The following is a 13,049-nucleotide window of genomic DNA, read 5'->3' on the forward strand; positions in this document are numbered from 1 at the left end:
GAGGCATGATTCCCCCTCACATTAAACAAAGATGGCATATGTGCTAGCAGGCCTGGACAAGAAGATGCATGCTGTACTTGAGTGACCCTCAGTAGGGACTTCCCTGACTGTATGGAAGTACACAGACATGAGTAAGTGAAAACTCTGACCACACACAAGTAGGGGAATCTTGGGAGGAACTGGAGAAAGAAAAAAATAAAAAAAAAATAAAAAAATTAGTTCTTCAGAGGCAATAGCTAACTTTTCTGCCTCCAGCGAGTACCAAATAAATCTTTTCATTGTTTGCATAATTTTGACAATGAATAATCTACACTGTTCTTGCACTATATGATGTTGTCCTCTTAAAAATGCTGTACCTGACCAATACAATACTTTTGGTTGAGAGCCCCAGTTACTAAAAAGCATGACCAACACCACAGTTTAAAAGGATCTTTCAAGACTAGTGAAGATGAATGAGCTTAAAAGACACATCCTCTTCATTTTTCTTCAACTAGTAAACTGTATCTAATAGAGGAAAGAGATTTCTTAGCCATTTCAGGCACACAAGAGGAAACCCTGCCAGCATTCCCAATCACTGTGTTGGGAAGCTCACACCAAAAAACACAGATACAGCAGGAAGAACGTGGGTAGAATAGTCAAGTTTGTGCAAATGTTGTGTCATGGGTTAAAATAGATTTGTTACATGCAAGTCTTGCTAAATTCCTGTGGGCTCTCAAGCACCTGAGAAACAGAGGCTGCCAAAAACATATTTACCATTTGCACAAAGATAAAAAGTTATTTTTCCTCATCTGAATGCAGCTATCACCAGCTTCTTTAAAGCAGTGCAAGCATTTTTTATACAAAGCTAAACCTTACAACCACTCAAAAAGGACAGATATTATCTAAAACATTTTCACACTTGCATTAGATTTTATTCATGTAGGAAATAAATAATCAGACTTTTACTTCATAGAAATCCATTGGATTGTCTAGGATCCTCTATAAAGAGATTTTCTGGTTGGCTGGCAGCTCTCTTAGAAACTATCCCCTTTCACAGTGTTAAAATGAGATGCAATAAACTGAACACTCAAGATAACATCTACCTACCTCAGCAGAACAGGGACAATAACAAAAACAGCTTTCATTGCAATTGCAGGCTATTCTTCTCCACAGGACCCTCTCTCACTCAGAGCATAATATAAGTACATTGTGAAAATAAGTAAAGAGCAGAGAGAAGCAGCTTCTATCTGTAGAGCTTATGTACCCTTTCAGAGTTAGAGAGTATAAAAGTGAACAGGGAAAACAGGAATAATTAATGCACAGTTCCTATAATTTCATCCCCTCTGAAAGAAAGTGCTGAAAAAATAGTTGTCATCCTAGTACCTGCCAAAGAGATTGGGGTGGTATGAAGAAAATTAAACTAATTTCACCTTCCATTGATGGCAATTCTACTATTTACTAGTGGTAATTTATTGTGCATTCTTCACCCAAATGCAATATTCACACATGATTTATCTCAAAGAAGTCATTCACTGTATTGATTGATTTTGTGATCTTACAGTGAGAAGCTAGCACAGTCTGTAATACAGAAGATCAAGCTACTCCAGTTGCCACTTTCAACAGCACAGCATGGTCCCTTTGGGAGGTTTGAAAACATCATTAGCCTTGTCAGTGTCTCACACAGAAGACAATTGAACTTGTTCTCCCAGCTGGGAACAGAAGCAGCCCCAAAGAAGTCTTGCTGTCACTGAAGTCTAAACTTCACCTTTTTATCACCTACAGCAGGTGGAAAAAAGGTATGACTAAACGTAGAGTATAGAAACACTTGATCCTATTTTGTGTTTGCCACAATGCTTATCCACTGATAAGCATTCTGTCTTGGCATTAGGTTAGTACAAACATTGCACTAATAAGTGCCTGCCCTATATTAAAAAGTGCTCTTGGGACTTTGGGGTGAGAGGTAAAATTAGATCCCTTAGCTGATAACCGGGTAAAATTCAAAACATTGAAAAAAGCCTTCTTAATTCTCAGATATATTCTGAGTTGCCAGTGAAGAGTCTATGTTCTCAGCACATTTATCACTCCCTTCTGGAGAAGAAACTCGAATTCAAAAGTTTGAAACCTGAAATCTCAAAACACAAAGCAGATTGGTACACGATAACATGCAGACTACATGAGGATACTTAAAGTACTAAGATGTTTATACAGAACCATATATTTACAGTGCATTCTTGATTATCAAAAGGTAGTGAGATTATGGAAATCACTGCTCAGTGATGATTATAAATATGGCTTCACTCACCGTGTGCTTAACCTTGCTATGAAGTTGTAAGAGACACCAGGAAACAAATCTAACTGCCCAACTTTCTTGACAGGCAGAGGGGCTTCAATCCCTCCAGCTTTTCCCTCCCTCAAACCTCCATTAATTTAATCATGGGAGACAGAGGAGCAAGAGTTTTCAATGAGTTGAATTTAGACATGAAGTCTAACAAGTTGGGGGGGAACAAAAACAAACAGACAAAAAAAAAAAAAGCCACAACACAAAGAATACGTCAGCTTTGCTTCTTGTGAAACCGTGGTCTTAGTTTCCTAGTATCTAAATTTCTTCTCAGTAAAATGGGAATATTTATAATGTTGTATCTCAGGAGTTTGTAAAAAACAAATGCCTCAGAAGCACCAAAAAATAATAATAAAAAAAAGCATGATGCACTGTGTTGACTACTGTAATAAAGTCCATGAGGAAATTAATAATTTGAGTCATTACATGTTACATGTTCTTATAATTTAAAATAAAATATGAGGACAAATACTGAATGAATAAAATAAAAATGAGAAATTAAATAGCTGGTCATGAATGGTGAGCACAATTCATCCCATATGCAAAACAGCACACTGCTCTTATTAAACATAACAAAGCAAAACAAAACAAAACAAAAAAGGCAAACAGATAACACTATTTAATTAAAACTTATATTAAATCTGAATTGTATTCAGTGTTATTCCAAAGAAAGCTTGAAAATGAAACATTACATAAACTCTGCAATTGATCACAAATGAAAATGCTAAGAAGGCTACAGTTGGTGATGCTCACACAGGCCAGCCGGCTACCTTGCAAGACAGGCTCACCAGAACAACATACATTTTAGAAATCCCAAATTACAAAGCTAGACAATGGGAAACAAATGACAGGTTACAATACAGTTGTATAAATCTACATTATAAGTGTAATACAAAGAAGTGGTAGATACTGCAATCTGACTGAACACGCGCTACAGAAACAACAGGAAACAAGCCTTCTATAGAAGGCTCTACCTAAAAGCAGAATATTGACTTTATGGTGAAAATGAGGGGATTGATACAGATAGAGGAAGTGATATTGCATAGCATTAATATATTACTGGTCTTGTGCTTCTTTCTCTGAAATTCTGCAGTGAAGAGTAAATTTCGTAGGTCCACTTTAACAAGAAATTTTGCAAGTTTCTGCAGCTGTGCCCTCTTACCTTTGTCAAAGAAGCTCACATTCCCAAGTACAAAGTTTCCACTTCTCAGCTGTAATCAGAAAAGAAGGCCAATTCAGCCTGTTACCATTGAAACATTTGGAAAGTGCTAATTAAAATTTTTTGTTAGTGTTTACTCTGTCAAGACCAGTGTATTACTGCCACAGAGATGTTAGAATATGACAGGCTCTAGAAAAACTAAATGATTAGCAGATGGTAGTGAAGCATAAGGGCAAAGAGATATCTAAGAGAGAGAGATCTTGCATGCAATCAAGATTTCCATTTGTGAGGTCTTCTGTGTTTCTGGATGCATATTTCTCATTATATACTATTTTGGCTTTCTTTTGCTAATTTTTTTTCCTCCATAAGCTATTTCAGTTCAATTTCCTTATTTCTTTTGTTTACCAAAACTTAGAAATTATGCATCTGTACAAGTACACTGACTTGCACGGAAACAGAGATGACCTCTTTCACTTATATTTCAGGGATACAAAGATGATGACCATTTCCCAGCTTACAGAAAACTCTGCCACATAGAATTAGAAGCACATTGCATACTTTAGTTTAAAATATATCAACCAAGGCAAGTTAAGTTGAACTCAGGAACCTAAGCTAGATAAAAGATTCACTTGAAAATAATGGAAAAATGTTCAAAAAAACAACAAAAAAAAACTGTAATCAAATGCAAAGATACTTTACATTTTTCAAGTAAAGAACAGGTTGACAAGGCATAAAATTTCATTTTATTATTATTATTTGTACAGAACTTAAGAATGCTCATCTGGAATGAAATTCTCATTCAGAGACATTGCAGCTATTATCTGACAGATAAATGAGAAAAAAGTGGATTTTGCCACATAGGATCTCATGTTTTAGAAACAGAAGAAACATCTTAGTCTCACTGAACTGACAAAATCAGATTCTGAAATGAATGTTTGCTGGTTGCATCCTGACCTACACATTGTTTTCCCCTTTTTGCAGCTTACTTTCAGATGCTTTTGTTTGAAGTGATACGCTTTGATAGATGTTCTAATAATGATGCTTCAAGCCTCCTGTTCATTGCTAATTTTTTTCTTCCATAGAAAAAGCACAACTTAAAAAATAAGCATAATAGATTATTGGAACTCTTGAGGTACTCAGATAATCAGAGTATTATGGTTAACAAAACTAATACTACGCAAAATGAATGAGATGGTTAACCTAACGTACCTGCTGATAAAGAAGTCAGGCTTTAGATTCAGCAAAGTATTTAAATAGAATTTACAAGGTAGTTCTAAATGATGTTTCATCACCAGAAAGTCTTTAGATGCTCCATAGGTGTTTTTTTTTAATACTCACACCGACATGCTCTCTGGAAAAAGAGTGAACAGAAGCACACCAGCACACTTGTATTTTCATAGCCTAACTTGGAAATTCTATTGTTATCTCTGTGTAACTATATGGGCATAACATTAGAAGCAGGAAATACCTAAATATGAAAGAAGTAGTTGTCAATGGTAAAATTAAATCTCATCTCATACATTTCAAGTATGGCACACCCTTTTTGCCTGCTGGTACTCAGGACCCTCTTGAAGATGGAACCACTTCATGGTGCAAATCCAATCATACCAAAAACATCCCGTTTGCAAAGAATATAAACTCTCATTTTCTTGAGCATCAAAGGATCTCAAAAGTAACCCTATTTTATAATTTTAAAGATGTCTTTCAGGCAGCACAGCTCCTTGAACTGCTGAAAACGGCTCCTTGCTTGTCTGCTGTCTTGTGGGCAGCTCTTCTGGCAGTTTCCAGCTCAGATACCTAGAAACACCCTCACCACCAGCCTCTTGAGCAGTTGGAACCCTGCAGTGTTTGGGTGCTCCAACTGGAGAGCATGGCAGGGGGCTGCAAGGCAGTGTGTGGGGTCTGGGGCTACAACAACTGCAGGGCCAGTATGAGATGCCTAAGGAGAACCAGCAGGCCTGGCTACAGCTGTCTAAGTGCAGTTAGCAACAGGGCCAGCCCCAGGATGGCAACTTAATGGATGAAAGCCCCCAGCCAAGTTCCTGATGATCAGCCATCAGTCTATCAGTTAAGTGATTTAATTTTTCACTTGAAACTCAATTCCCCTCACAAATGTGGGCTGAGGGAGAGGGAGGAATAAACTGGGGCCAAGAGAGAGAAAGCAGAACAGGGAACAGAGTCCATGTTTTCATGGTTGGAACACCAAGACAGTGTAGAGTATTCCAGGTTCCAATTCATGCTTAGAGGACAAATATCAATGCATACCTGTCTTAGGAAGGCTTTTAATCTCTGCACCCTGAAGTTTCTGACATGTGGAAGGGAGTAAAATTTGAGACATGCACTTATGCTTTGCACTTTTCAGGCTTTTTGCCCAACATTTATGGTTCCCTACATGCTTTTCTGAGCCATTCAAATACCATACCATTGTTTGTGAATCTGAGCTCCTTACATTAGTTTCTCTTCTTCCCCTGCCTTGCAGCAGAGATATTCAAGTGTGGGCAATATCCAACTCACTTGCAATTTAATAATTTTTAAAATTCTTTTTCATAGCACTGTAAAGATAATCTTCTGTTGTCTACAAATCTCTCAGTCCTCATTTTGTATTCTTATCAGTTTTAGCAAGGTCTAATACTATCCTCCATAGATGAAAGTTGTTCACATTTTATAGTGTAATAAAGTGTTAGCCTTCCCCACTTTACAAAGATTTGAAAGGTTCATCAGAAGCAAAATAAAAGTAAAATCTAATAGAACTGGACAACCAAAATACTGCAGACAATATTTATAATAACTTTTGCCTCTTTAGGGATTCTGATGCCTTTTTTTCAAACAAGCAAAGTCAAAGATAATTTACTAAATGTCTGAATGAATTATTTGAAATACATACAGTTTTCACCATGCAATATACAGGGAAACAGTTGAAGAGAAACTGTCTTATTTTCTTTAAATCTCAGTCTGTAAACAGCTGATATTACCTGACCAAATCTAACTTCTCAATTATTATCTAAACTATTCTGCCTTATATAAATTCCTATCATGTGAAAATAGTCTCCAGTATCTATAAGTTCAGCATAAACTGATCAAGAGAATTACATTGATGAATGTTTATTTAGGATAAGGCAAGCACACACTCTGGGTGAGAACAGAAAATTAATGATGAGAATTTGCAGCATTCTCTGCTTACAAAACAGCTATTTATATATTTCTAAACATTGTTTTCCACTTTCACCTTCTCCCTTCTATTTTACTCTAATGCTTTATTTGTAAGATAACTAAAGACATCAAACACATTGTTTTTATTTCTGTGACAAAACTTCTACGTGAATAATTTAACTTAGATTACCATAGAAATTAAATCACTGTTCGTATAGTTCATTAGAACATCATCTCTATCCATTCTTTTCTTTAAATGCTTATAAAATTAACCAGATTTGCAACTAAAAATATTATAGTTTACATTACACACAGTCACATTGTATTATCAGGAGAAGCCTTGCCAGCATTGAGATACATGAACACTTCTGAAAAAACAGATTCTACATTGTGGCATTACTGTTGCCTCTCTCTGTCACAGGGAGTGATGGTAACATAAGCGTTTCTTCTGTGAGTACTAAGCATCCCCCAGGACACATGTGGAGCTGAGACAGCTCAGTTGTCTATCTGCAGAGGTGCTCCTGGAGGCTTTCACACACCAGTTGAATGGATGTTTTTGAGCCCTCTCTCACAGCATATAAAAAGCAAACTGACACAGTAAACAATTCTGACCCATTCTTACAGTATCGTTTAAACCCTAGAGTTTAGGATAAACTATTACTGCTATTTTTTTTCAAGTACAAAAAACTCACAGGTTTGAAAAACAAATGACAACTGAAGGTTACAAGTCACTTCATCTTCCTGAAAAGAAATGAATCAGCAAGAGACTGCACTAAGGAGAAAAGTAAAAAAAAAAAAAAAAAAAAAAAAAAAAAAAAAAAAAGGGCAATAAAAGAAGCATTAATGTTCCTTTTGCTTAAAAGGAAAGGAAAAGGAAAAGGAAAAGGAAAAGGAAAAGGAAAAGGAAAAGGAAAAGGAAAAGGAAAAGGAAAAGGAAAAGGAAAAGGAAAAGGAAAAGGAAAAGGAAAAGGAAAAGGAAAAGGAAAAGGAAAAGGAAAAGGAAAAGGAAAAGGAAAAGGAAAAGGAAAAGAACCAAAACAATTTAATTTGGTTGACAGATCAGCCTCAGAAACTGACTGGCCACAGTCAAAATATATCAATTCCTGAAATCCAGTGGATTTCTCAAGGGATTTCCTATTTCTCAGCAGAGCTAATTCAATTATCTGACAAGTGCAAAACTACTACTTTAATTGAATGCATTTAGTTGGAGTTAAACAGAATGCTGATGTAGACAGAAGAGAGAATAGAAATATCGATATGAAGGAAACTGGAAAAGCTAGTATGTTAGAATGTCAGAAGCGTATTGCAAGGAAACAGGCAAGTGAAATGTCACTTGGAAATGAAAGTCAAACACAAAATTGTTTGCAACATGAAAGAAGAAATATTGGAAAGAAGCAGCATTGACAGTAATTTGTACACATTTAGAACTCAACATAATGAGGAACCTAAAGGAAGGAAATGCAGGTGTAGACTTACCTAAATGACATTGCATGTCATAATCAAAAGGAGGGAAAGCCTTTTAATAGATTGTAGTAAATAGTACTCAAGAATATGACATAATTAAGCCAGTTAGGAAGAGTAACATGTAACTCATAGAGGAAGGTCTCCTCCTGCTGTTATTTTATGTTACTTTTGCTTCTTCCTTCATACCGCAAACCCACTGGCACTGTGTTAACTTCTGTACAACACACCTTCCTAAAACACAGTTCTAGGGTGGTATCTTATCAGCCAGGGAAAACAAGATTGGGCAGTTATTATTCCAACAGTTAACATATCGTTAGACGTGCATTACTGTGAAAAGTGCGAAGGCTCTCAAAAACAAACAACAAAAAGAATCAAGTGAATGGAGAACACTAATAGAAGTACCATTTTTAAAGTGTAATGATCAAGGAGAAAATCACTGATTACGGGAACTTCAGTAAAAAACCTAAGAAATTTCCTAGATCACGGATAACTAAAAGTAGCTTGATTAGAAAAGAAAATGGACACAATAAGAGCTCTATATCAGCACAGTATAAATTTCAGAAGTGTTTGTAGTTATGTTTCTCCAGGAAACAAAACACTGGAAAATTCAGTCTTGGCCAGACACAAGTATAGTCCAAACTGCATTTCTGTTTCTACATCATAAGGTTCACAATTAAACAAGCTCTGCTTTAGCAATTTTCTTCTTCTGATGTGTTTTCAATATAAAGGCAGACATCTCTTATCTTTAGAGCGGATATGAGTGCTATGCACAATGAAATAGCCAGTGTGCAGCTTCCTTAATTAGATCATTCTCTATTTAATGTGAGGATGAAGAATGGTTCTATGACTTTCTCATTTTGAAGAAAATTAAAAAATCCAATTGTAAAGCTTTTTTTTTTTTTTTCCCCTTTTCCCTTTGGGAAAATTACGTTTTGTGCAATTTCTATCAGGATGTTTATGTGCCTCTGACAAACCTGACAACAAAGAGGAGAAAACACAGGCAGCAGTGTATCTTCCCATCATCTCCTGCTAGTAGTGACAGATTTTGCTGTGATGAAAAATGTAATGGAATATATAGGTAATACTGGATTTCTTGTTTTGATTTTACATCCTTTAGTTGTTCAGTCAAGTGCACTGAAGCCAAGATGAAACGAAATGACTGACCCTGAGAGTTCAAATTCATCCTTTTTTTCCCAAAGACCTGATTTCTACCAAATATCTATGAAAGAAGAGTGAAGCAGAAAAGGAAAATAAAACAATGTTATTTCTTTGCCATGAGCCAGTCTCTAGATCACAGAATTTATCTTTAGAAGGCAATATTGTTATATTTCATATTGAGCGTGATGAGAAAAGCAATTTCTAAAGAACCTTTTATGGATTCAGACTGAGTTTTGAAGTTCCCACTAATATGAACAGAAGCCGTGCCAGTAAACCCCAATACTGTCCGTTGGAAATCAGGACAGGAAAAAAAATAGAGTTGAACTAGAGTGAAACAAAATGACAACTGTGAATTCCAGCTCTAGCAAACCAAAATACTGCAGCTTCTGTGACCCAAGATATATGCAAACCACAACCCCTATCATACCCGTGTGGCCAAAGCTCTAAACCACAGAGGAGATTAAAAGGCAGGGTTGCTTTTTTTTCGGTTTGTGTTTTTTAAAGGAGGGGAGTGGAAAAGCTGAAAGAACTTTCCCATCATTCTGCTAAAACCATTACAGCGAGTGAAATAATTTCAGCACAAAATATACATACACAAATGTTTTATATATTTAAACAGACAATCCAATCCAACACCTGTGGATACTAAAAGGCATTCACATATGCGGACAAATGGAGAACGTACTAACACACTCCATGGAACAAGGAAGTGGAATCATCAAAGAAAACTGCCGTAAGAATTACACTGCTGTTGCTCCTTTCAGAAGATGTGCTCAAATGGCTATGACAGCTGCAGGGAGATAATCCAATTATTCAATCTCAAATAAGTTGCTTTTGTTACAGAGATAAAATCTTCACAAGAAAGGTTTGTGAGAATGAAAATAAAAAGCAGAATAGAAATTATCAACAGTTACACACTACCATGAATGAAATTGTCCTGATGGCTTGGGCTTTAGATCCTGCAAGCATTCCTCCTTGCACTGCTTTACAGCTGTAGTGTCCAAACAACTTAGGGATGAAGAACATCCACTGGAAAGACAAGATGAAAGTATTGCCAGTAGATTGAGAGAAATTTGTACTAGAATACTTCCAGATCTTCTGAAGTTTACTGTGGTTGAACCGAACTCCAAATCTGGAATAACAGAAGTGTTACTGGATTCCTCTCTTACACTAACCTAACACATCCCTCAGATACGCTTTCTGATATACTTGACTGGATGAAAATTCCAGCCCATTCTACTTACCAGTCTTTAAATACATGATAAAATGAGTGTTTTTCCTCCTTAGTTTTAGAAATGAATCCCTATCACCAAAAGTGGGAGGCTTTCTCCTACAGGACTTAAAAACTGCATAATGAAAACAGCAAGGAAAGATTTTGCAAGTAAAGACAGCAAGTCCAGCATGGACAGCACAAGGAAGGACTGGATTCCATCTTTACATTTATGACAGAGCAGACAAGGACATTACTTCTTCCAGATTTTTCCCCACATGGTTAGGAACAGCACATAATTTTGTGTGTCCAGCTTACTGCATTAAGAAGCTCAAAACTGCTCAACGCTCTGAAGTATGAACTGAATATAATCAGGGCATAAGCAACTAAAAATCCTAACACATCTGACTCAAGCTTCAGGTTCTTCTTGTTAAACAGAAGTATCGTCATGGTGGGTTTGTGTGCATAAGCCTAGAGGAGAGCCTTAACTTGCATTCCAGCTCCGCTGCTTTAAGAGCTGTGAAGTTAGGAAGACAAGAGACTTGACAATTTCTACTTAACAGTCAGAGGAAAGTCATTCCATACTATACATCTGGACAATAGCAGAGTCTGCTTCCAGTCATCAATAACAGGTGCCTTTCCATCCCAGACCTGTTTTCCAGCACTTCAAAGCTGCACACTGGAATTAGAGATAAGTATCCCAAGATATGTATAATTTTACGTGGCACCAATGCTTTTAAACATTCATAACAGTACTGAAGTCTCATTTCAGCTGCTGATTCCATATTCATGATCATAAAGATGTACCACTGTGGTTTCAGTTGCAGCATGTTCATCAAAGATAGAACACATTTTATTATAAATCTGCTTATGTTATACAGTAGATAATTTATGCCATTTATCTTTTTGCAAGCATAGGTGATGCATTACTGTGAAAACAAGCTCACTGAGCAGACCAATGCCCTGGCACAAAGTCTAATTTTTATCCGTCCAAAAAACTTACAATTTAATACCAGAAAAAAAAATAAAAGACATCTGCTGCGGCTATCATCCAAATGAGGCACTGTTTTCCTGACTTCCAAAGCCATAGTATGTCTGATATGTTAACACAGGCACATCCAACCCTTGGCCTGTGAGCTGCTTGTGGCCTTGCATGGCTCCTCTGCCCTATACCATCACAGCAGCAGCCAGCAAATCCATCGCTCAGTGACAATCAAACATCAGCATGCTATTAACCCTAACTGGGCTGAAACTAAGACAAGGAGAGCCTTGGAACGTGGAGTTGCTGTAAGACATTAAAATCAAAAAACATGATCAAGTCTCTCTCTACTGGACTTTCATAAGCTTTATCTTAGCAAAGAGAAATATCCCACACTTCACAGTCACGCTTTATTCACATCATTGCTTTCTGGCAGTATGTATGACCGTTTTTGAGGATGAAGTATGGAAAAAATGAAACTGATGAACGCTTGAAGACCTCACTAAGAATTGAATCCACTGCCATTAAAAAAGACTGATGCATTTCACAAAACAAGGTCAAATATCCCATAAATGTCATGGTTTTGTAGCTCTCCTTTTTTATGTTTTTATAAATATTAAAAATTAAAATGTTTTGTTACTTATATGCATTAACTGTGTGTATAATTCATGACAACAGCTACAAAAGTAATGCCTGTTTATTATATTGGCCCCAAATGCGCACCCAATTGCTCAACAAAGCCAAACAGCAAACATCAATACAAATATTTCAACCTACCTCACATCACCCCAGAAGAAAACAGAACTGAAAAAGAAATTTGGGGGTGAAGGAAGAGCATTCAACAAAAAGCTGACATAATGGCTTTTTTTGGTGCCATTAGAAAACACTACTACATCCACTGATTTGCATGATGCAGTAAAAAGTGACATTTGAAAAGCTATAAGTGGGTGCTCTTTTAAGACTTACCTGGTTCTTTCTATCAGTTCTGATCACAAAGAAGCAAAATTGCTTCGGACGTGTTCTTGGCAATACTAGGTAAAGAAGTCACAAATATGCCAATAGTCATACACAGAAAGAAGAGTTGGACTCACCTAATGGCAAAGGGTGAGATGCAGCTGTGCAGCATTCCCTCTCAGGAAACAGCCTAGGCCCAACTTATACTCTCCCTTTAGTGGCTGCCCCTTATATGAACCCAGGGTGGCTCCACCTTCAATCCACCGCATGTGGGGAGCACAGGTACAAACAATTTGTGCTCCACGTACCAGTCACACCCTTTTACCAGGTGCTCAATCACTGGTTCAAGCCAGGATCTTACTGTTCCCCTACACCATCCTATCTCAGGATGTCTCTGAAGTACTTAAAATTCCAGTATTCCATTAGATCTTGCAGAATTTTAGCACTTCGATGTTTGCACATGACATGTTCTTAAAATAGGCATGAATGGGAACTGTTTGGACTGGTACTTTTGCCATATCTACACATTTGAGATTGTCTTGCTCCAATTTATAGGAGGGAGAGGAGGTTCTTTTAATATGTGTATACCCAGTGTGAGATTAAGAAACAATGGTTCAAATGTTGGTCCGACCAGTTTATTACAGACCTTAATCAGGGA

General features: G+C 36.9%; 1 long non-coding RNA gene across 1 annotated transcript; it reads right to left on the minus strand.

Moving 5' to 3' along the window:
• Positions 1-274: 274 nt before the first annotated feature.
• LOC125690679 (uncharacterized) lies at positions 275-12,581 on the minus strand. Its single transcript, XR_007375733.1, has 3 exons — positions 12,529-12,581; positions 3,480-3,528; positions 275-1,755 (listed from the first exon to the last, which is right to left on the minus strand). It is a non-coding gene; the product is annotated as an uncharacterized LOC125690679 (long non-coding RNA).
• Between the last annotated feature and the right edge of the window lie 468 nt (positions 12,582-13,049).

This window comes from Lagopus muta, chromosome 3 (genome assembly GCF_023343835.1).
Source record: "Lagopus muta isolate bLagMut1 chromosome 3, bLagMut1 primary, whole genome shotgun sequence".
Lineage (NCBI taxonomy): Eukaryota > Metazoa > Chordata > Aves > Galliformes > Phasianidae > Lagopus > Lagopus muta.